We start from the raw sequence: 24,782 nt of genomic DNA, 5'->3' as shown, positions 1-24,782 counted from the left end.
TACCTTCTTTACATTTTGTAAAATGTGCAATGAAAGTGTTCTTAAAACGAACATGTGCTGGGTCATCATCTGAGACTTCTATAACATGAAATATATGGCAGAATGCAGGTAAAACAGCAGAGGACATACAAATCTCCCCCAAGGAGTTCAGTCACAAATTTAATTAACGCATTATTTTTTTAATGAGCGTCATCAGCATGGAAGCATGTCCTCTGGAATGGTGGCAGAAGCATGAAGGGGCATATGAATGATAAACCTATGCTACTCGGAATAAGCTGAAAGTCGCTGCTAGCTGTTCCGACTTGAGTCAAAGGCGGAAGAGGAGGAACTGAGGGGCGGTTGGTCGCACAGTGCCAGATAACTGCCTGATGAGGACCATGCACGTGCGACCCAACCAGGCACTGCTCCCATAAATCTCCAATGATGAGCTCCGGGGTGCACGAACACCTAAAGTGGAGCACCCACAGGGACATCACTTGAAGAGGAATATAAATTTTCAGTGCATAACAGCCGAGATAAGTACTATTTCCATGTCTTTCCCTAGCACCCACATCACCTATTTCAATCTCTCTGGGTCAGCCATTCACAAATCCTACTTAAGTCTCTGCTGAAGATGATGATCCAACTTCATATAACAGATCTAAGTTATCCAGAGAAGCATGGTGCTCACTAAACCCTGAAATCATTCATGAGATACTGTAACTAATTATCAAGGCAAATAGTACCTGCTGCACTGAATCCTTGTTACTCGGCATGGGAAGGGGTCAACCTATAGCATCTCCACTTTCAAAGTTTAGTTCTAACATTTAGAGGGTTTTGCACTAAACACGCTTTCTTGGATATTTTGCTTAGACTCTCCTGCCATTTCAACAGAGCCAGACAGGGCTCTGTTCTATACACATCTTTTCCATCCTCTCCATATACAGAACAAAAAGAATGAAAACCGACAAGCTGTTCAGGTAAGATTTTACCAAATAGAAACATTCTTGGTTAATATGATGGAACTTTCTCACAAGGAGAAGCCAAAAGTCACAGAACTGATTTGCCACTTGGTGTATCTGAATATTGTGGAGTCCCAGCTGAGTAGCTCATCTGTCTTGTCTCTGGCACTTGATCGGAAACCCCCCAGAACTACCGCCTGTCTCATGGAAAGGACACAAGTCTTTCCCTGGAACAGAATGGGATAGAGGTGCCTTGGAAGGGAACAAAAAAATCTTCAGAACTTGGTAAGATTTGTATCTGGTAGATCTACAAGTGCTCAAAAGAAAACAGCATTTCCCAATAACAGCTGCAGCAGGGTAAGTATAAATTTAGATTTTACTATGCATTAACAAGACCATTTTACTAGCTTCATTTTTCAGCCATAATGCCAGAAGCAAAAGCACATTACTAGGCAGTTTAACAGTCACTAATGTGACTTTTTGCACCCACAAAATATTAATTGCTCTGCCTAGTAAAGTGATAATTAACAGTTTATTTAATATTTAAAGTTTCTCCCCTGACAGGGGAATATATTTTTTGGGGCCAACATGGAAAATAAGAGAAGAGACAACTATATTATTATTACAACTAGACAACTTCAAAACTGCTTTAAAAACTAAACAGATAAAAGTGTAATTAAGGGGCTTAGGGAAATATTGCTGTGATAGAACATACTATCCCTAAGGGGCCCAGTACAGTTCAGGGCATGACCAAGGAAGGAAGCCAGGAGGCTTCAAGCTGGGGAAGACATGGATCAATGAACAGATTCCGAGTCAGCTAGGACCTGTTAGCCTTCAAGCAGCACAGGCTGGGGCAAATACTGAAACAGGAAGGCAGCTGCTACTATTGCTGGGAGTAAACAGATCATCCTGTGTGGTGGGCCTTTGGGAAAGTTTGTGCCACACCAGCAGGCAAAACTTAGTGAAGAAACTAAGTTTGTTTTTCTTTGATTTGTTCACATGGTGAGTATAGCCAGCCTGGAAAGACTTGCTCCAAGGGAGAGAGATTATGTTTCTTTCATATTTGTTCATGGTGGGATTGTAGTCAGCCTGGAGAGAGCTTCACACAGACTGTTTTACTACAATTTACTCTTCAGACAAAAAGGGTAAACTGTTTTAAGTTCTGTTTGCTAAATATGTGCTAGGCTTTTCTTTCAAAGGGAAAAAGACTGAATTATTTTGGCTTCTATTTTCATCTTAAACCAGTCTTTCAAACTTACCCTGCAGAACAGAAAGACTTTGGACTTTTTCTGTTTTTCCAACCTCTGTTCTGAGTGCTGACGCAGAAAACAATGTGGCTGCAGTGCATCAGACTGGTCAGGAGAGGGTGCTGATTGGCTACACTGAAAAAAAGCTACCTTAAAGACTTGGGTGATCCACGCATAAGGGGAGTTATGGAGGGGAAAAAACAGATGTGGTTATAGGACAAGTGCGCAAATGGGGTTTTAAGGCTGTCATCCTTGGGAGCATGACAAGAGACAGTCAAATGAGTGTGGACAAATAGTTGTGAAGGGCTTTGAAGGCTTGAATTTGATGTGGTGGTGAACCGGGAGTCAAACAAAGGATTCAAGGGAAGGAGGCCGACATGGTCAGAATGATGGATCCAAGTGATCTCAGGAGCTCTGTGTTTAAAGGAGAAGCATAGAGTAGCCGCTATCAAGGAAGCCAGAGAAGTTGTGGGAGATAACAGGAGCCTGGATAGGAGTGTAGGTCTTAGAAATGTTGTGAAAGCAGCAGACGAATATGAATACTGCCTGGATGATCTGGGTGAGATAGGACCCCACAGGTTATGGGTTTGTGACAGGATGGATGATGATGTGTTCAGTAACAAAGTGGGGGAGAGGGAGATCAAGCAGTCAGTTGTAAATGGTCAGTTTAACGTTGCTGCTCCATGGTCCTGCCAAATTAAAAAGGCCAGCCCCAGAATCACATGCTGGAGAAAGTTTCTGTAAGAGAGAAGCCATGCCCGAGGGAGTGTTGGTATAAACTAGGAAGATATCAAAGAAGGTACCACTTCTGTGTAGTGCACACCAGTTACCCCGGATAAAGGCAGAGGTGCCAGACTGGATCAAGAGATGGGCCAAGAACAGAAAGATAGATTTACAAGTCAGCACAGAAACTGTAGTCGATGCACTGAGAGTGGATGACCTCACCCAGTGATAAGATATAGAGGAAGAGGAGGAGAGGACGAGGACAGTCAAACAGGATCCCTAAAAAAGAACTCAGAGGAAGCTTTACCAACACACACATACACACACTAACGCTCACTCCGAACGAACAATCGCAGGTAAGGAGAGAGCACCAGGAGACGACAGTCTTGTGAAAGTCAAAGGCGAACAAAATATTAAGCAGGTGGGCGAGCTCTGAGCTGCATTTCCTAGACACACAACAAAACATTCAAGATGCCAGGGGTAGGATATACTGCAACTTCATCATGTTAGAGCAATTATGTTAGTCAGATGCATCAAGATGCTTCCATTAACAGCATGAAGCTGGAAAACCAAGTGGTATCAAAGAGAATGTGTAAATAAGGCATACTCCAGAAAAAAGCTGTTGCTCCTGGGTAGCACATGTGCAACTGTAATATTTTAAAAATAAGACACGTGTATTAGTCTGTGTGATGGGGCGGTGCCCCACCCCCTGAGACAAAGGGCTGACCAGGCTGGAGAGGCTGTGCAGACCAGCAGCCTGTCAGGAAAGGCCTGGGGAGAGCCAATCAGGGCCGGGCTAGATCCTATATAAAGGCTGCCCAGCAGAGGAGAAGGTAGTCGCTCCCTAGCTAGCAAGGGAGAAGGACTGGCTCCTGAGGTAAGGAGCAGCACCTTGGGCAGAGTAGTGCTGGGCAGGCTTAGGGGAGCAGAGTGGAGTTCCAGCCCATTACCTGCCAGGCTGTGGCCCATGCTAAAAAGGGTCGAGAAGGTGCATAGGGCCAAAGGGGAAGTGGCCCAGGGAAAATAGGCAGACAAGAGGGGAGAGAAGAAGGTCAGAGGGAGACTGCCGCTAGAGGGTCCCTGGGTCAGGACCCAGAGTAGCGGGTGGGCCTGGGTCCCCCACTTCCTCACTGGCACTGCACCTGGCCATTGAGGAGAGGGGCTGAGACAGACCACAACTTGCCCCTGAGACAATGGGCTAGAATATAGGGTTGTGGCTGGCCACCAAGGCAGGTGCAAGCAGAAGGACTGCTGTTAGCAAACACCCCCCACCTCCTCCACAGAAGGGGGTGAGTCTAGAGAAGTGGGCACTGCCAGAGGGCGGTGTCCTGAGGCGAACGAAGACAGTCATGAAGGGGGCGCCGCCAAGCAATGAGTAAGCGGGTCCCAGGGCAGCAGAGCAGATGATGGGCAAGATACCATGCGTTGAGGATGCTCTGCAGCAGTCGAGAGCTAACACCCAGAGCGACCAGCCACAGGCGCCAGCAGTGGTGAGTCGAACCCCGTCACAGTCTGCATTCGGAACAAGCTGCCTCCAGGTGCGCCCTTATTTGTCACAGAAGGGGGAAAAAAAAAAAGCTTCTTTTCCCACTACTTTATTTGGGCTGTTTGTAATCCAGCAGTTAAAAGGACCTGCATATTCTCTTAAATAAGCTAATTTGAGACACCCTGTGTCAAACAATTTAATGTAAGAGGTTATTCAGGCAGAAAATGGATGCTCCTTTGTTTTCAGATGGATGTTGAGGTGTGCCAGAAGCCTGGAACCAGCCCACTATGACTTCTGGGAACTTAACATCCCAATCATAGGCACACAAATGTAAGTGTAGTAGGTTCTCTTCTGTGCCAATACCCATTCAACCCGGGTATTTTAGGGTATTCATTACATAACCTTACAGCAAAAATGGGGCAGGTCATCTGAAATGGTCACATCTAATTTTTTTTCTCCCAAATACATTTTCAATTTAACCAGATTCCATCCATTGTAAATCCAGGGAAACATCAACAAGCCCTTTATGTACTGGTGGTGGGGAGAGGGTAAAATTTTCAAAAAGTGCTTAAGTGACTTAGGCACCTAAGTTCCATTTTCAAAAGTGATTTATGTGTCAATGAGACAGGCCATTACACCACTTAAGCGCTTTGAAAATTTTATCCAAAGTAAAATGTCAAGCTCGAAAAGGTGTTGAATGGAGTGTAAAATAAAAACTGAAGATTTATTTGACAGTGTTCAGATAAATTAGAAATGTGAAATGAAGAACTAAGATTATAAGCCATTAGCAACTCCTCAGATGTTCCCAGAGAGGAAAGTCAGTGCAAGTGAAACAAACAATCTTCACTCTAATCAGTAAGTGCAGCACTAGCCTCAGGAAACAGGAAGTATACTGTCCTCTGGCTTCAGACTGAGTTTCTCCTCCACTGATTCTTTGTTCCTCTCATCTGTACCTACAATAAGGGCACATGACTAACAACATGACTCACCCGAATTTGCTGACTCACAGCCTGTAAAAGGAATCCAATACTGCAGTCTGGAGAATGGCCAAGTTAACAGGTCATTTTATAATAGTAAGGTCCGACTTCATTCGCAAAAGAAACTGCGGATTCTACAATATTAGGCTTCCACTGCAATTGTTTTAAATTAGTTTACTTTGCACAATCCATAACTTTACATAAATTTTGAGGTTTGCAACACACACATCCATTATTACATTAAATGATCTTGAAGAATTTTGGGCAGGGCCATAACCTGGGCAGGGCAAGTGAGGCAGACGCTCAAGTGCAAAGCATGGGGATGAAAAAATGAGGAAAAACAAAGTAGGGGCTAGAGCCTTGCAGCAGACATGGTACTGTCACCCTTACTTCTGCGCTGCTGCTGCTGGTGGCGGCATTGCCTTCAGAGCAGGATGCCTGGCCAACTTCCGTCACTCTCCAGCTACCCAGTTCAGAAGGCAGCACTACCACCACCAGCAGCGCAGAAGTAAGGTTGGCAATATCATGTCCACTGCAGCGTTCTGCCCCCTACCATTCCCCTCCTTCATTTTTCCACCCCTCCTTCCCCAGCTTTGCACCCTGGGCAGCTCCCCGCTTGCCTTGCCCTGCCCCCTACAAACAGCCCTGTAGTTGCACCAAACTCTCTGGTTATCAAAAAAATTGCATGCATAAACTAATAGTTGAATGTTTATATCATTCCAGCAATTTTTTCTGAAACAAATACGTCTACTGTGGCTTTTCCAACTTACTCCTATTAATAAAGGTCCATTATTACTTTTCCGCAATATTCCATGCTTAGTCCATGACTCAGCCGCAATTATTTGAACATCATCCCGCAATTCAGTTAGGGTCTTAATAATGAGAGATTTAGTCTGTTATCGCATAAGGCAAATACAATAGCTGCATTTTAAAGCAGGGCCTTGGCTTTCCCATTTTCAAAGAAATCAACTATTTCTATTCCCGGGCCTGTGTATCAAATAAGCATTGTTAGAATTAAACGAGGTAATGCATAAATGCAGTTTTAGATCATAATGAGTCTTCCCCAATAACTTTGCTAAAGCCACAAACATGTATTTGAACACAAACTATTGCAGAAAAGGTGCAAAGGGGAAGTAAAAAGGGCAAACACATGATACGTAGCAACAGCTTGCCAGGGAAAAAAGTGAGTAAACTTTAAATAAAAAACCCAACATTAAGGTGATATTAAGGTTGTCCATTTAAAAATAAGTCAGATAGCACAGATATTAACGTGCCTACAATATAGTTGGTCATTTTACATATTACACACACAAACAAGTATTTTGTTAACTAATGTTATTTAGTGTACAACGTTAAGCACCTGAAAGCTAGGAAATGCCAGATTTATATTTGCTTGCATGACCTTAATTCTACCCTCTTGTGCATTCATGTGGTACAGTTAATGAAGCAAGCATCCTGTGAAAAACACAAAGTATCATATAAATTAAACTCTGTACCATAATGAATACGAACAAGGGGACCAAAGGTGTTTGAACGGGGGGCAGGCGTGCGGACAGGGAGGAAGGAATTTCCTAGTCTTTTTTTTTTTCTTTCAAGAAAGGTAAAAACTACATGCAACTAACAGTCATCCCCAACCCTATCACGAGTCAGCAGCAGCATCTGACCTCTGAATCTTCAGCACTGCAGTACAGACTACTGCTACTGGACCCACAGGACTAACAGCATTAGCTAGCAGCAGTTAAAGACTGTTCCCCGGAGAAATGGGGACGGGTACTTGGATCTAGTGGTTAGTGTGGGGTGGGCAGAGGAGAAGCCCAGTCCAGCCCAGCCTTACTCACATGCACGCTCTCTCTTCCTTGCCCACTAGTTGCAGGGGATCTTGCCCTGTGTGTTGCCGAAGAGGAGGAACACACAGGAGGAATTTGCTGGCCCATGCACTGGGTACATGGGTAGCTGGCAGGAAGCTTGGCCCATCCTTCTTTTTCTTCCCCTCTCCACCCAGTAGCCGGAGAAGCCTGGTTGCTATCAGCTCCACCTACAGTAAACAGCATTTTCTCTTCTTGTTTATCACTGTTTAATCCCTCCTCTCATTTATCACCACCTGTCCTTCACTGAGGATTGTTTGTGTCAAGTTGGATGTTTCAAAACACATTGCTTGAGACAGGGAAGGGAAGGGCTCAACTCTTTAAATTTTTATTTATTTATTTTTAAGTGAAAGGGATTTTATTCAACTTCATGGAAGTTCCCCTTCTGTGCAGAAAGCAAACATTGAAGATTTCAGCTCAGAAGGTGACACTTTAGAAAGCTGCAACTATGAAAACTGTGTGGCTCCAAAGCTTGTCTCTCTCATGAATAGAAGTTGGTCTAATAAAATATATTACCACACCCACCTTGTGTCTATAATGATTAAAGGGATATTCTGGGCCAGGTTTTCAGAAGCCAGCCTCTTTGCACTTGCAATTACTGTCACTTTTGTGGTTTCAAGGTATTTTAACTGCACCTGAAAATAACTAAGTTAAATATGCCTGTGATTTGCAGTTACCGAAAAGGGAGGCTTAGTAGAGGCTGAGATGAAAATTTTGCCCTGCATTTTTTAAAACTGCATCAATCTGTAGTTATACAATACCAGTAGCTACACCATGGGGAAGCAGAGCAACAGTGTTTTGCACAACTCTAGTGACACAAACAAGTGCATCTTAATTTAGTAGAAAATTCATATTGTGCTTCCACAAAAGCAGATACATTTCTTCACTCACCAGAGCAACTGATCCTCACTGAAGACTGGTAACCCATTTTACTTAATTTCTCAAAGAGTGCACAAAACAGTCTGAATAATTTTTAAAAGTGCTGAGAATGAACTATGTCCATAGAGAGGGAAATACAATTTTGCTGTTCAAATACATTGGATCATAGTGTACTTTAGAAATTATGAGTTCCATTTCACTAGCCCTAAGGAACATGTATTATACACATTTTACAGAGGGAAACTGAAGCTGGGAGATTAATTTACACAAGATCACATGACTTGCAGAGCCAGGAACAGAACTCCTAGCTCCCATATACAGGCTTCATTGATGCTTCCACTCCCAGCTACTCATGTATGTATCTAGAAAAGATTCTACAGGATTATACATTTTTGAAAGAAACACAGTATTGAGATTTAAACATGTGTCAAACTATAAATCTTAATTTATCCACCATTCTACTATATAAAAGCTTACTGCAATTTACATAATAGACATATGTTTAATCCAATCTTTACCGCAGCTCTGCTGAGCAAGCCAGAATGGTTGTACCTTCCACCATGGTATCCATGCATCTACTTACAACAAAAAGGTAAAAAGAACAAGGAGTACTTGTGGCACCTTAGAGACTAACAAATTTATTTGAGCATAAGCTTTCATGGGCTAAAACCCACTTCATCGGATGCGTGCAGTGGAAAATACAGTAGGAAGATACACACACACACAGAGAACATGAAAAATGGGTGCTGCCATACACACTATAATCAGAGTGATCAATTAAAGGGAGGTATTAACAGCAGGAGGAAAAAAAACCTTTTGTAGTGATAATCAGGATGACCCATTTCCAACAGTTGACAAGAAGGTGAGAGTAACAGTGGGGGGGGGGGGGGGGGGCAGGGAATAGTTTTACTTTGTGTAATGACCCATCCACTCCCAGTCTTTATTCAAGCCTAAGTTAATGGTGTCCAATTTACAAATTAATTCCAATTCAGCGGTCTCTCATTGGAGTCTGTTTCTGAAGTTTTTTTGTTGTAATATTGCAACTTTTAGGTCTGTAATCGAGTGACCAGGGAGGTTGAAGTGTTCTCCAACTGGTTTTTGAATGTTATAATTCTTGACATCTGATTTGTGTCCATTTATTCTTTTACGTAGAGATTGTCTGGTCTGGCCAATGTACATGGTAGAGTGGCATTGCTGGCACATGATGGCATATATCACATTGGTAGATGTGCAGGTGAATGAGCCTCTGATAGCGTGGCTGATGTGATTAGGCCCTATGATGGTGTCCCCGGAATAGATATGTGGACAGAGTTGGCAACGGGCTTTGTTGCAAGGATAGATTCCTGGGTTAGTGTTTTTGTTGTGTGGTTGCTGGTGAGTATTTGCTTCAGGCTGGGGGGCTGTCTGTAAGCAAGGACTGGCCTGTCTCCCAAGATCTGAGAGAGTGAGGAATCGTCCTTCAGGATAGGTTGTAGATCCTTGATGCGCTAGAGAGGTTTTAGTTGGGGGCTGAAGGTGACGGCAAGTGGCATTCTGTTTCTTTCTTTGTTGGGCCTGTCCTGTACTAGGTGACTTCTGGGTACTCTTCTGGCTCTGTCAATCTGTTTCTTTGCTTCAGCACGTGGGTATTGTAGTTGTAAGAACCTTGATAGAGATCTTGTAGGTGTTTGTCTCTGTCTGAGGGGTTGGAGCAAATACGGTTGTATCGTAGAGCTTGGCTGTAGACAATGGATCCTGTGGTGTAGTCTGGATGAAAGCTGGAGGCATGCGGGTAAGTATAGCAGTCAGTAGGTTTCCAGTATAGGGTGGTGTTTATGTGACTGGTTTCAGAGTAACAGCCGTGTTAGTCTGTATCTACAAAAAGAAAAGGAGTACTTGTGGCACCTTAGAGACTAACAAATTTATCTGAGCATAAGCTTTCGTGAGCTACAGCTCACTTCAAAAGATGCATGCCGTGGAATTTTCCACTGCATACATCTGATGAAGTGAGCTGTAGCTCACGAAAGCTTATGCTCAGATAGATTTGTTAGTCTCTAAGGTGCCACAAGTACTCCTTTTCTCTTTATGTGACTACCGCTTATTAGCACAGTAGTGTCCAGGAAATGGATCTCTTGTGTGGCCTGGTCCCGGCTGAGGTTGATGGTTGAAATCATGGTGGAATTCCTCAAAGGCTTCTTTTCCATGGGTCCAGATGATGAAGATGTCGTCAATGCAGTCAAGTAGAGATGGGGAATTGGGGGACGAGAGCTGAGGAAGCACTGTTCTAAGTCAGCCATAAAAATGTTGGCATACTGTGGGGCCATGCGGGTACCCACGGCAGTGCCACTGACTTGAAGGTACACGTTGTCTCCAAATGTGAAATAGTTATGGGTGAGGACAAAGTCACGAAGTTCAGCCACCAGGTTTGCCATAACATTATCGGGGATACTGTTCCTGATGGCTTGAAGTCCATCTGTGTGTGGAATGTTGGTGTACAGGGCTTCTAGATCCATAGTGGCCAGGATGGTGTTTTCAGGAAGATCACCGATGGATTGTAGTTTCCTCAGGAAGTCAGTGGTGTCTTGAAGATAGCTAGGAGTGCTGGTAGCGTAGGGCCTGAGGAGGGAGTCTACATAGCCAGACAATCCTGCTGTCAGAGTGCCAATGCCTGAGATGATGGGGTGTCCAGGATTTCCAGGTTTATGGATATTGGGAACAGATAGAATACCCCTGCTCGGGGTTCTAGGGGTGTGTCTGTACAGATCCGTTCTTGTGCTTTTTCAGGGAGTTTCTTGAGCAGATGGTGTAGTTTCTTTTGGTAACCCTCAGTGGGATCAGAGGGTAATGGCTTGTAGAATGTGGTGTTAGAGAGCTGCCTAACAGCCTCCTCTTCATATTCTGACCTATTCATGACGATGACAGCACCTCCTTTGTCAGCCTTTTTGATTATGATGTCAGAGTTGTTTCTGAGGCTGTGACTGGCATTGTGTTCTGCACGGCTGAGGTTATGGGGCAAGTGATGCTGCTTTTCCACAATTTCAGCCCGTGCACGTCGGCGGAAGCACTCTATGTAGAAGTCCAGTCTGTTATTTTGACCTTCAGGAGGAGTCCAGCCAGAATCCTTCTTTTTGTAGTGTTGGTAGGAAGATCTCTGTGGGTTAGTATGTTGTTCAGAGGTGTGCGGGAAATATTCCTTGAGTCGGAGATGTGGAAAATAGGATTCTAGGTCACCACAAAACTGTATCATGTTTGTGGGGGTAGAGGGGCAGAAGGAGAGGCCCCGAGATAGGACAGATTGATTTGGAGGTGTTAATTCAGAAGTGCAGCAAAAATTTAAGAAAACTACAGTGCTAATCCTTAAGGTAAGGTACACAATACAGGACAGTCACCAAAACTATTTTAAGACCTCTGGCTACCACACAAAATAGAGGAAGGTTATGATTCAGTATGGGGCACTCTCACCCTAGCAGCGATAGTCACAGACCATAACCCTACTGTCCCAGGCTAAGAATGTATACTGAACCCAATACACCAGCATGGTGCTGGGGTCACATATAGCTGGATATTAGTCTTTTGAATGAGACTTTTTGAAAAATTTCTCAACATTTGTGCCATTACACATCCAATGCACTTTGCATAAGAGTCAGGATATTTGACCAAGTACCCTGGCCAAATTTCAGCTTATGTAAGATCACAAACTTGTTCATAGCACTGACCACATTTTAAAAGACTATTACATAACATCCCTGTGGCAACTACAGTAATTACATACATCAGAGTAACATCAGAAGTATTTCAGCTGTCCAATTTAGCAGCTGAAAATGAGGGTATGCGCTCCACAGAACACCGGAAAGTCCTCCACAGAGAACTGTTAAGAATCTACTGGTTAGGTAGTTACGCTCTCCACACCTAAACTGTCAATGCAGTTTCAATTCCATGTTATATTTTTCACTTGTTGCCCTCAACTTGCGTAGTCCGTGTACTGTTTAACAGCTGTCTTATTCACTAACTTGGGGACAGAATTTAATCAAAAAAATTTGAATGACAATTGGGAATTGTTTAAGAACACTTTACTAGAAGCCCAAAAACCCTCAACCAAGGGGATTAATAGTAACAACCATAGGTGCCAACTCTATGGGTGCTCAAGGGCTCAAGCACCCCTGGAGAAAAAACAGGGGGTGCTCTGCATCCATCAGCTGATGGGTAGGGCAATCAGCACCTATGGTGAACTATAAATAAGAAGTTAGTAACTGTAGAAAAATGATAAGGGAAGGAAAGGGACACAAGGAAAAGTCTATGGCCAGCAGAGTTAAGAATATTAGAAAGAAAAAAGAAAAGGAGTACTCGTGGCACCTTAGAGACTAACCAATTTATTTGAGCATTAGCTTTCGTGAGCTACAGCTCACTTCATCAAGTGAGCTGTAGCTCACGAAAGCTTATGCTCAAATAAATTGGTTAGTCTCTAAGGTGCCACAAGTACTCCTTTTCTTTTTGCGAATACAGACTAACACGGCTGTTACTCTGAAACCTGTTAGAAAGAAAAAGAATCAGAACCATGATATTAGTCCACTGCTAGATGGAAGTGGTAGAATTATCAATAATAATGCAGACAAGGTAGAGGTGTTCAACAAATATTTGTTCTGTATTTGGAAAAAACAGATGTAATCATATCAATCTTTCCATTCCACTAGCATCTCAGGAGAATATTAAACAGCAGATATTAACGTCAGACATTTTAAAATCAGAATGTCAGGATAATTTGCCATCAAAAGTTTTACAAGAACTGGCTGAGGAGCTCACTGGACCATTAATGTTGATTTAAGTCGTGGAACATCAAAGAAGTTCCAAAACACTGATAGAAAGCTAATGCTGCACCAATATTTAAAAAGGGTGAAGTCTAACACTGACTCTGGGCAAGATACAAGAGCAACAGATACAGGACTAAAGTAATAATGACTTAAAGGAGGGTATTATAATTAATGCCAATTAACACAGGTTTATGGAAAATAGATCCTGCCAAACTGATTTCTTTTGAGAATACATCTTTGGCTGATAAAAGTAATAGAGTTGATGTAATATATTTAGACTTCCGTAAGGCATTTGACTTAGTACAGTATAACGTTTTGATTAGCATGGCACACATTAAATGGATTAAAAGCTGGCTAACTGACAGGTCTCAAAATGTAACTGTAGATGGAGAATCGTCATCAAAGAGGTGTGTCTAGTATGGTCCTACAAGGTGAGACAAAAATTGGGCGAGTGGTAAATAACGAAGTGGACAGATCACTGACACAGTTCGTTCTGGGAGTCCGGGGGCACCTTAAAGACTAACAGATTGATTTGAGCATAAGCTTTTGTGGGTAAAAACCCCAGAGTTTGTTCTGGATCACTTGGTAAGCTAGGTGTAAGCAAATAACATGCATTTTAATGTAAATGGATACATACTAGGAACAAAGAATGTAGGGACTATCCTGGGAAACAGCAACTCAAAGATTTTGGGGTCATACTGGATAAAGCTGAACATGAGCTACCAGTGAGACACTGTGGCCGAAAGGGCTACTGCAATCCTTGGATGCATAAACAGGTAAATCAAGAAAAGCAGTAGAGAGGTTATTTTACCTCTGTATTTGGCTGCTGGAATCCTGTATCCAGTGCGGGCATCCACAATTCAAGGAAGATGTTGATAAATTGGAGAGAGTTCAGAAAAGAGCCACGGGAATGATTAAAAGATGTGAAAGACGCAAGGAGCTCAAACAATTCAGCTTAAAGAGAAAATTAAGGGGTGACTTGATTATAGTCGATAAATCCCTACAGAGGAAACGAATATTTAATAAAAAGAAAAGGAGTACTTGTGGCACCTTAGAGACTAACAAATTTATTTGAGCATAAGCTTTTGTGAGCTACAGCTCACTGCATCAGATGAAGTGAGCTGTAGCTCACGAAAGCTTATGCTCAAATAAATTTGTTAGTCTCTATGGTGCCACAAGTACTCCTTTTCTTTTTGCGAATTCAGACTAACACAGCTGCTACTCTGAAACCTAATATTTAATAAGGGGCTTTCCAATATCGCAGAGAAAGGTATAACATGATCCAATGGCCAGAAGTTGAAGCTAGACAAATTGAGACTGGAACTAAGGCATAAATGTTTAAAAGTGAGAGTGATTAACCACTGGAACAACTTACCAAGGGTTGTGATGGATTCTCCATCATGGACAGTTTTTAAATCAAGATTGGATGCTTTTCTACAAGATATGCTCTAGGAATTATTTTGGGAAAGTTCTCTGGTCTGTGTTATACAGAAGGTCAGACTAGATGACCACAATGGCCCCATCTGGTCGTGGAATCTATGAATATGTACCCCAAAGGGAATTTGTTTGATATCCCAAGCTATATGATGCAAAGTATTTAATTAGACCCAACTGCTATGATAATTTATGCGGTTTCATCAATTTCCTGAATATTCCTCACAAAAAAGGAAGTGGGTGGGCTGAATTTGCTTTTACTAACACTATATAAAAATCCATTCTTATACCATAAACTCAACATGGAGTGGGCACTGATGTCCAACAGCTGTAATATTTAAGCAAATATCAGTGCAATTCCACCTCACTATACAGCTTTCAAACCCGCAAATAGCAGCACCAAATACAAAAACAGCTAATTTAAATTCACAGCAGATCTTCCCTATTTTAATTATGCAATCTCTTTCAGTGGGGAATCACAAATAGGATTACTTTTCCATCTGACCGATTTAGGCAGCTGGTGAGAACAGCATTAATGTCACCAGCAAGACTGCATTGTCTGGAACAAATTTAATAGTTATACTGCAATAATCTGTTATTAGAATCCTTAATCCTTGCTCACACAATTATGTGTAAACTCTGACATCTACAGTTACCTGCACAGTTTCTTCTCCACATCCAGAGATCTGATTCGGGTGCTCACTACTCACATTTTATCAAAGTCCTTTTGCCCCTAGAGATACTGACTGTTTTGTGATCATTGCAGAAACTTTAGAATTAGATGACATAGACAATTCCTTTGAGGTCACCTTGTCCATGCTCTGGTCCACGCAGGGCAGCTCCCTATACTATTACAGTGCTTTGTCTAACCTTCAACATCTCAAGCAATGCCACTTCCCTACTCTTTCCGAAGGAGCCTATTCCACCTTAATAGGCCTGGTTGCTTGGAAGTTTTTCTTCATTTTAAATTTAATTTTACTCCAATTGATCCCACTGTTCCCAGTTATTCTCACCTGGCCCATGCCAAGCACAACTCTTCCATATATGCACGTCTCACATACTTTTAGACTCTCTCCTGAGCTCCATAACAGACTTTCACAATATACTGCCATGAAGCCTTCCATGTTCCTCATTAAATATACTCAGAACTCAAGGAGATCAATAGCCCCATTATTCTGCACTACACTGGATTTAAATTATGTGGCAGCATCAAAAGGTGACCTGCAAAGTAGAATGTGTCCCGTTTTGCTTCTTTAGGGATGAACAAAGGAGACCATTTTCCCCCAAAGCTTTTTCTGTTTGTTTTACCCAGGCAATATCAGGAATATTAAATAGTTTTCCCTGTTCTTCTTAGGCATCTAGGAGGACATGAGTGGGAAAGTCTAAGGCTAGGTCTATCCAACAAGCAAAAAAGTCACATACCCCTAAACAACACAGCTGTCGTTCAGGGAGATTGACAACTATACTTGCCTTTTGCCAGTATATGCTACGTAGTCACTGCACAGCTGTACCATGCAAAGCCTCTGCAGTGGGGACTACTAGCCCTTAGCCTGTACTTTATGGGGCAGAATGCTGACACTTTCATAGAGAGCTTTTCTTTCAAGTGTTTGTTAAACAGACATTAAATTGAAACCAGAGTATTAAGCTATCTGAACAAAAAATCCTCTTTTCAAAGGCTCAGGTTTCAGGCTCTTGTAATGATATAAGCTAGCTAGTTCTCTAACATCTTCCAGCAACAGAGCTTGAGAGCTTCCTGACAGAGGAGAGGAGAAACTCTGGATTAGGGAGTTGCTCATGAGTTGCTCCCTGAAGAGGGACAGGGAAGGGGAGGGAGGGGTTGAACTGAATTGGAGGGAATATCCCAGTTCTACCATGCATAGTAACCAACGTTCCAAAGTAATTTGGGACCATGCATGGTAGAAATGAGATAAATGGGCCGAGAAGGGTAGCAACGAATCCAGGATTTGAATTAATCCGTCCTCTGGACTGGGGGGTTGTCCCGACGACCCCAACCCCTGCTTGGCAGGGGGTTGAGACTGATGATGCCGATAATTTCTGCCCTTTCTTCTACTGAAGTCCTGCCTAGAATGCCCTTGATAAGGGTGCAGCATAGGCTGGGGCTTCAAGTGCTTACACTCGGTGATGGGTGTATGCAGGTCCAAAGATTTTAAAGTGGCTGGAGAGTCTTTTAAACCATGCAACTTCGAATCAGTTTTTTCCAAAAATAAGGTGGAGCCCTCGAACAGGAGGCCCTGAATTGTCGTCTCAACCTCCCCCAGGAGGCCCGAGGCCTGAAGCCAGGAGCAACGATGCATAGCAATTGCCCAAGACACGGTACAGGTTGCTGAGTCCACCGAGTCCAGCAAGGCGTGCAATGAGGACCTCACCACCACCTTGACCTCATCTACCAGGGCCGAAAACTCTGTCTTGGAGTCTGACGGCACAAACTCCTTAAATTTTGACATTGCGTCCCAGGAATTAAAGTTATAGCAACTGAGGATCGCCTGCTGGTTAGCAATATGAAGCCGGAGTCCTTCGGTGGAAACCATCTTCTTGCCGAAGAGCTCCAGCTTGTTCGCGCCCTTTCCCAGGGGAGTGGGCCACTGCTGCCTTGCCCCGCCCATTAACAGCCACCGCCGAGTCCAGTGGAGGGTGTGTGAACCCTTTTGACAGCACAAAATATTTTCTTTTGACCCCTTTCGCTGTGGGGGTTAGAAAGGCTGATGTCTGCCACAGGATCTTTGTGGTTTCTTGTATTGTTTAAACAAGGAGGAGTGTTACCCCCTGATGGGAACTGTGGGGAATAAGATGTCCACTATAGGGTCTGACACCTCAGTGACCTCCTCTATCTGGAGTCCCAGACTCTGGGTCACCCTTCTGAGGAGCTCCTGGTGGGCTCTACTATCAGCTGGGTCAGGCACCGAGGATGTTCCCTGCTACTGCCTCATCAGGTGAAGATGAGGAGGCTTCCTGTCTGTTGGACTCCATGCACACCCAGTTGTCGGTGTCCGCGCCAGTCTTGTTGCCGACCATGGTGCCCATGCTTATGTCAGCACCTCAAAAGAGCTCTCTGGCCCTGGACAGAGCTCGTCCATCTGAGGCAACAAAGAGATTGCTGTGAAAAGGACCTCTGGGATTGGTGGTACGCCCACAGGGCCCAAAAGGGCCACTGCGCTGGCATCTTCCACTGTGCTGGCCATGGCTCAAGCGGGAAGGATTGTCCCACTTCCGACCCCTGAGGATGCCGCTCTACTCAGTGCTGGCTCCTTCTAGATACATAGAACTCCATCTCTAACGCTGAGGAGTCAAGAGTGCGGAGACCATGGTGGCACAGTGCCTGACGTTGCCGGGCTGAGGGCAAGCAGGGTCGCATCATCAGTGGCTTGCCCCAGGATGGCACCGGAGGTCTTTGCGGTGCCGGAGGCTTTGGGATCGATGACTTCTCGCATTGGTTGGGAGAGTGTGGGCCCATTAGGGCTATGAGGTCCCTGGCTGCCTCAAAGGTCTTTGGCGTGGAGGGGAGATCTAAATCCTCCACTTCACCCTCTTCCACTGGCACCAGACTCGACGGACCACTCTGAGGGCCCCGAGTCAAAGGTATCACCTCAGACACGGATGAGACAGAGTGGCTCAGCATGGTCATGCTCCACTAGCTGGCTCACACTCAGTTATTTGAGCGGGCGAGCACCCTGTCCTTCTTCCTGTGCTTTTTGTGAGGCACCGGCGACTGCAAGCAGTGCCAGGTCTTCGCACACGAGGAAGTCTTCAGTGCCGGGGAGTAACGATGCCAAGGGTCTCTGACCCCAGATTCCTTCCTCGGTGCCGCAACCTCCCTGATTGAAGCCAGTGTGCTACGCACTGATTCCTAAGTACCCAGTGCCAGGACCATAGGCTCGACTCAGTCTGCGGCCCCAGGGCTGCCTCCATCAGCAACAGTTTTAGCCTGTGGTCCCTTTCCTTCTTAGTGCCGGGGCGGAATCTTGCACCTCTCAGTCTGGTGGGATTCCCCAGGCACTTTAAGCAGGACATATGCGGGTCGCCCTTTGACATCAGCTTTTGGCAGACCCCATATAGCTTAAACCCCTGGGACTGAGACATGCCCTAGCCCCAGGCAGGGGAAGGGAACTGGGAAGAGAATCCCGGCTAACAAGGGGAGAGGGTTCAAACACGACACTACGAACTATTAACTAACTACTGAAACTATTTATAGGTAGGAACTACGAGTACACTAGAGGATAGTTTGAAAATGAAAGAAAAGAGAACGCTCCAACGACTGTCACTGTCGGTAAGAAGGAGAGGCGGTGGGTCGGCAGGGCCCTATATGCGGTGCCATGAAGGTGTGACTCCAGGGGGTGCCTAAGCTGACCAGATGGATACCAATAGGGGAAAAACCTTCCAGCGACTGTGCACACGGCACGCACACATCAACATGAGCAAGCACTCGAAGAAGAACACAAGGTTATTGAGGCCATGTCCACGCTACAGGTGTTACAGTGGCACAACACCATTGCGCAGCCACAGCACCGCAGTGTATAGTGCGTCCCACATCAACAGAAGGGGTTTTTCCCATTGATGGAGGCAATCCACTTCCCCAAGCGGCAATAGCTTGGTCAACAGAAGAATTCTTCCACTGGTTAATTTTTCACATTCCTGAGTACTGTAGGTATGTCGATTTAAAAGTTAAGTGTAGACCAGACCTGAGAGGATATGACAAGCTCAGATTTATACACACAACTGCATTAAAATAAGATTGTTATAACTGGTTTAATTTCCCATCACCACCACGAAAAAAGTCTGCTGCGCCATAACCTCAAGGTTTGAGTCAAGACCCTCCATAAGGTCCTGCAGACATGCTGTATACCCTAAACACAACTGAAAAAAAATCCAGCCTAGAAGTCATGTCATCCTGAATATCATGGCCTGGCTCACAAGGTGTAAAATTTATGATGATAGTTACCTTGAAGCAGAGATGACCCTTATGTGTTCTGTTTTTCTTCACAGTTGTTACCCTCTCACCTTCATTTCTGCAGCTTTTATTATTGAAAGGAAGATCTGTAAGGAAAAAAGGTGTATATTACATTAGGTCTAACAGTAAAGATCCCAAGACAAATTAAGTTACTCCATCCCAGGACCTGTGCCATGTGCTTCAGAGGTATATTTAAAACTGTACTTAAAAAGACAGAATTATAAAATAAACCAGTTGGAATACAAATATTGTACTTATTTCAGCGTATAATATATAGAGCAGTATAAACGAGTCGTCGTATGTATGAAATTTTAGTTTGTACTGACTTTGCTAGTGCTTTTTATGTAGCCTGTTGCAAACCTAGGCAAATATCTGGATGAGTTGATGTATCCCCTGGAAGACCTCTGCCTCCTTCCAGGTGTACATGTACCCCTGGTTGAGAACCACTAATGTAGGTAATCCACTCCCCTAGGGGCAGTAGCTATGTCGACTGGAAGAGCCTTCCTGTTGACATACCACTGTCTACACTGGGAGTTAGGTCGGTATAACTGTGTCACTCAGGGGGGTGGACTTTCCACATCCCTGAGCAATGTAGTTATACTGACGTAAGTTGCTACCGTAAACCAAGTCTCAAAGAGCTCAGCTTGTTTAGCCCAGCAAAACAAAGAAGATATGATTGTTGTCCTATGAGTACATTAAACGGCTACACCAGGGAAGGTAGATAGTTATTTAAGCTAAAGGACAATGCTGGCATAAGAACAAATGGATATGAATTTGGCCATGAAAAAATGTAGGATGGAAATTAGATGGTTTCAAACCATTAGTGAAGTTCTGTAACAGACCCCCAGTAGTTGTCTGTTCAAATAACTTAGTTTTGAGAGAGACTGACATATTTGAATGGGCTTGTATGATGGGGTTGATAGTGGTGATGGGGACGATAGTGGTGATGGGGACAGGGCTTTGCAGCCCTTGGATCCCTTCTAGTTTGTCTTATATTCCTAAAATCTGATCCCCCCCCCCCCCCCATCACAATGTATTCTTGGTGTGTTTTGTCTCCTTCTGAAGCATCAGAGATGGCCACAGCTGGATATGGGATGCAGGATGAAGTGGATTGGTGCTCTGAGATGTAACTGAGAATTCTCATTGTCTCTCTCCCTCTCTCATATCTCTGCTTGGCTGCTAGTTCTTGCTTACATGTTCAAGGTCTAACTGATCACTGTACGTGGGGTTGGAAAGGAATTTCCTCCCAGGTCAGATTGACAGTAACCTTGGGCTTTTTTGCTTTCCTCTGCAGCATGGAGTGCAGGTCACTTGCTGAGATTCTGTGTATATATCACTTAATTTATTCCTTGCCCATGCAGGGGGCCTCACCAATAGGTGCACCCCAGTCCTTTTTATTCTCTGCCTGTGGCACACAATAGTTAAGTTTCCTGAAGGTTGTAATACTTTGGTCTAATTTCAGATGTTGCGCTTAGTGTGTGGAAAGCTAGATGATGCTGGTGGCCCATGATATACAGGAAGTCAGGCTAGATACGGTAGATGGTGTTCTGGCCTTAAATTCTGACAGTAAGTGAATTAATTCACTGATGTATGAAGATAATGTTGCACTGAGCTCTTAATGTATGCAAACACATTACAGTGCAGTGATCAAACAACAGTTTTGGTGTGTCCACACTAAAAAAGTTTTTACTATGGCCAGATCTACATTACAAACTTTTACTGGTATAACTGTGTCACTCAGGGGTGTGAAAAATCCACACCCTTGAGCAATGTAGTCATACCAACCTAGCCCCTCGTGGAGATATGTTGATGGGAGAGCTTCTCCAAAACACACAGCTACCATCTCTCAGGGAGGTGGATTAATTACGACAAGAGAAGCTCGCCTATTGGCATAGTAGCGTCTCCACTAAAGCGCTACAGAAGTGCAGCTGCAGTACTATACGTGTTGATGTTTATTATGTGTTAATTCACATGTGGTAAAATCCTAGTGTGGAAAAGGCCCTTTGTGTTTTTCACCCTTAACTGGTTGAAGAAAACAGTAGAGGGAGCACAGGGTTTACCTTGACCAGTTAACGCCTGTAAAAACTGCCTTGCCAAATTCACATTTTAAAATTGTTAGTTAACACATAGTAAAAACCACTGGGGGGGGGCTAGTGAAAACAAGGCTTTAGTTTATAACCGTATTGTATCTTCCTGGCTTCACTGCTTCCCAAACCATCTTCTCTCTGCTCTACTTCAATAAATGCCACTACCCGAAGAGCAGTAAGATGTAAGAACTTTGGGGGATAAAGGCAATGTGTTACTCCTAGAGGAATTCTATACCAATAAATTAAACATTGTGTGCACAATATTTTAAAATCCTGCAAATTTTATTGGTCAAAATAACACTACAGAATCATGCCAGTTTCAATTATGTTGGCAATTTATTTCAGAATACCTGTCAGCAAGTATATCTGTAACAATATAGGCGCACACAAAAATTCCCCCAGGAATAGAGAGTTAAAGAAACCCCTATGACAACCTAGTCCCTATTTCTCTGCCCCCTCCCCATGAGCCCAGCCATGGCCCTCCTCCCCCCCCCCACTCAAATCCCTACCCCCCAGAGGCCAGCTACAGGCTCCCTCCAGCCCAGACACTCTGCCCCCTCCCCCCCCCGGCACACTCAGACCCTCCCCCCCTAGACCCCAGGGATTCAGAGGGAGAAAGAGCCTGATGCTGGGTCCTGGGCAGCCACAAAGTTTCCTGCACACCGAAGCCTCCTTTCTTCAGGGCATGCTGGGAACTGCAACTGCCGGGAACCCTCCAATTCCCCCCCCCCCCCCCCGTCTTCTGTTTGCACACTGGGCTCTGCCTGGTCCAGTGGCCCCACAGTGGCAGCCAACATCTCTGCAGCCCATTCTGTGTGAGGAAAAAGGAAATTCTGCACAAAACATTAATTTCTGCAAAATTCTGCATTGCGCAGTGGTGTAGAATTCCCTGAGTAATGTGCACTTTAAATAGATTAAGGCAATTAGTGCTGTTGGGTATTTAAGTAGAGAACACGGTGGTAGCAGAGGATATTCCAGAATACATCATTCTAAGTCTTCCTGTGGTTTCAGTACAAGGCATTCTGAGTTACCATCGGCATAACACAGATCAGTGAGAAATTCAGAGAAGGAAAGCTAGTTATGAGGGAACATAAGAACGGCCATTCTGGGTCAGACCAAAGGTCCATCTAGCCCACTATCCTGTATTCAGACAGTGTCCAATGCCAGGTGCCCCAGAGGGAATGAACAGAACAGGTACCCATCAAGTGATCCATCCCTTGTCACCCACTCCCAGCTTCTGGCATACAGAGACTAGGGACACCACCCTTGCCCATCCTGGTGAATAGCTGTTGATGGACCTATCCTCCATGAATTTAGCTAGTTCTTTTTGAACCCTGTTATAGTCTTGGCCTTCACAACATCCTCTGGCAAGGAGTTCCACAGGTTGACTGTGTGTTGTGTGAAAAAATAAAGATGAATTTGTTTTAAACCTGCTGCCTATTAATTTCATTTGGTGACCCTTAGTTCTTGTGTTATGAGGAGTAAACCCTTCCTTATTTACTTTCTCCACACCAGTCATGATTTTATAGACCTCTATCATATCTCCCCCTTAGTCATCTCTTTTCTAAACTGAAAAGTCCTAGTCTAATTAATCTCTCCTCATATGGCAGCCGTTCCATACCCCTAATCATTTCTGTTGCCCTTTTCTGAACCTTTTTCCATTTCCAATATATCTTTTTTGAGATGAAGTGACCACATCTGCACACAGTATTCAAGATGTGGGCATACCATTGATTTATATAGAGTCTTATCTGTCCCTTTCTTAATGATTCCCAACATTCTGTTCACTTTTTTGACTGCCACTGCACACTGAGTGGATGTTTTCAGAGAACTATCCGCCATGACTCCAAGAGCTCTTTCTTGAGTGGTAACAGCTAATTTAGACCACATCATTTTTTATATGTATAGTTGGAATTATGTTTTCCAATGTGCATTACTTTGCATTTATCAACACTGAATTTCATCTGGTAGAGGAGAAACCACGGCACAGAGAAGAGCGACCTGGGCACTGCCAATTTGTTTGCAGAAGGTGTATTGAGAGGGAGGGAACAGAGCTGCTGGATTTACTAGATTTTTTTGTAGAGCAGAACTCTGAACTTAGAATCATAGAATATCAAAGCAGGACCAACAACAACTAAATCAGGGGTTCTCAAAATGGGGGTCGGGACCCCACAGGGGGTTGCGAGGTTATTACATGGGGGAGTTGTGAGCTGTCAGCCTCCACCCCAAGCCCCGCTTTGCCTCCAGCATTTATAATGGTATTAAGTATTTTTAATTTATCTGGGGGGGGGGGGGTCGCACTCAGAGGCTTGCTATGTGAAAGGGGTCACCAGTACAAAAGTTTGAGAACCACTGAACTAAATCATCCCAGCCAAGCCTTTGTCAAGCCAGGCCTTAAAAACCCTCTAAGGATGGAGATTTCCACCATCTCCCTAGGGAACCCATTCCAGTGCTTCACCATGCTCGCGAAACAGTGTTTCCTAATATCCAACCTAGGCCACCCCCACTGCAATGTGAATCCATTGCTTCTTGTTTTGTCATCTACCAAAACTGAGAACAGCCTAGCTCCATCCTCTTTGTAACGCCCCTTCAGGTAATTGAGGGCTGCTCACTCTTCTCTTCTGCAGACTAAATAACCCAAGTTCCCTCAGCATCTCCTTTTAAGTCATGTGACCCAGCCCCCTAACCATTTTCGTTGCCGTCTGCTGGACTCTCTCCAATTTCTCCACATCCCTTCAGTAGTGCGGGGACCAAAACTGGACACAATGCTCCAGGTGTGGCCTCACCGGTGCCAAATAGAGAGTAATAATCACTTCCCTCGATCTGCTGGCAATGCTCCTCCTAATACAGCCCAATATGCCATTGGCCTTCTTGGCAACAAGGGCATACTGCTGACTCATATCCAGCTTCTCGTCCACTGTAATCCAGGTCCTTTTCTGCAGAACTCCTGCTTAGACAGTCGGTCCCCAGCCTGTAGCGGTGCAGGGGATTCTCCCTTCCTAAGTGCAGAACTCTGCACTTGTTTGTTGAACCTCATCAGATTTCTTTTGGCCCAAGCCTCCAATTTGTCTAGGTCACTCTGGACCCTATCCCTACCCTCCATCATATCTACCCCCCTACCCCCAGCTTAGTGTTATCTGCAAATTTGCTGAGGGTGCAATTAATCCCATCATCCAGATCATTAATAAAGATATTGAACAAAACCGGCCCCAGGACCAACCCCCCTGGGGCACTCAGTTTGATACCAACTGCCAACTAGACATCGAGCCGTTGATCACTACATGTTGAACCTGACGATCTAGCCAGCTTTCTATCCACCTTAGACCATTCATTCATACTTTTTTTTAACTTGCTGGCAAGAATACTGTGGGAGACTGTATCAAAAGCTTT

At 44.2% G+C, this 24,782-nt stretch overlaps 1 protein-coding gene across 13 annotated transcripts in view; it reads right to left on the bottom strand.

Annotated features, from left to right (window-relative positions):
- Positions 1-24,782, bottom strand: part of BRD4 (bromodomain containing 4) — a 244,767-nt gene that overhangs the window by 141,173 nt on the left and 78,812 nt on the right. For 4 of the 13 annotated variants that reach the window (XM_043533009.1, XM_043532999.1, XM_043533005.1 and 1 more), the window contains exon 1: positions 7,213-7,373. The gene's annotated coding sequence lies outside the window, so the exon portion shown is untranslated. Of the gene's footprint in view, positions 1-7,212; positions 7,410-19,296; positions 19,392-24,782 lie in introns of those variants that run through there. The other 9 variants (XM_043533002.1, XM_043533003.1, XM_043533000.1 and 6 more) reach the window with 4 other exon arrangements.

The sequence above is a fragment of the Chelonia mydas genome, chromosome 20 (assembly GCF_015237465.2).
Source record: "Chelonia mydas isolate rCheMyd1 chromosome 20, rCheMyd1.pri.v2, whole genome shotgun sequence".
In the NCBI taxonomy this organism is placed as follows: domain Eukaryota; kingdom Metazoa; phylum Chordata; order Testudines; family Cheloniidae; genus Chelonia; species Chelonia mydas.
This window is presented reverse-complemented; position numbering and strand designations above follow the sequence as displayed.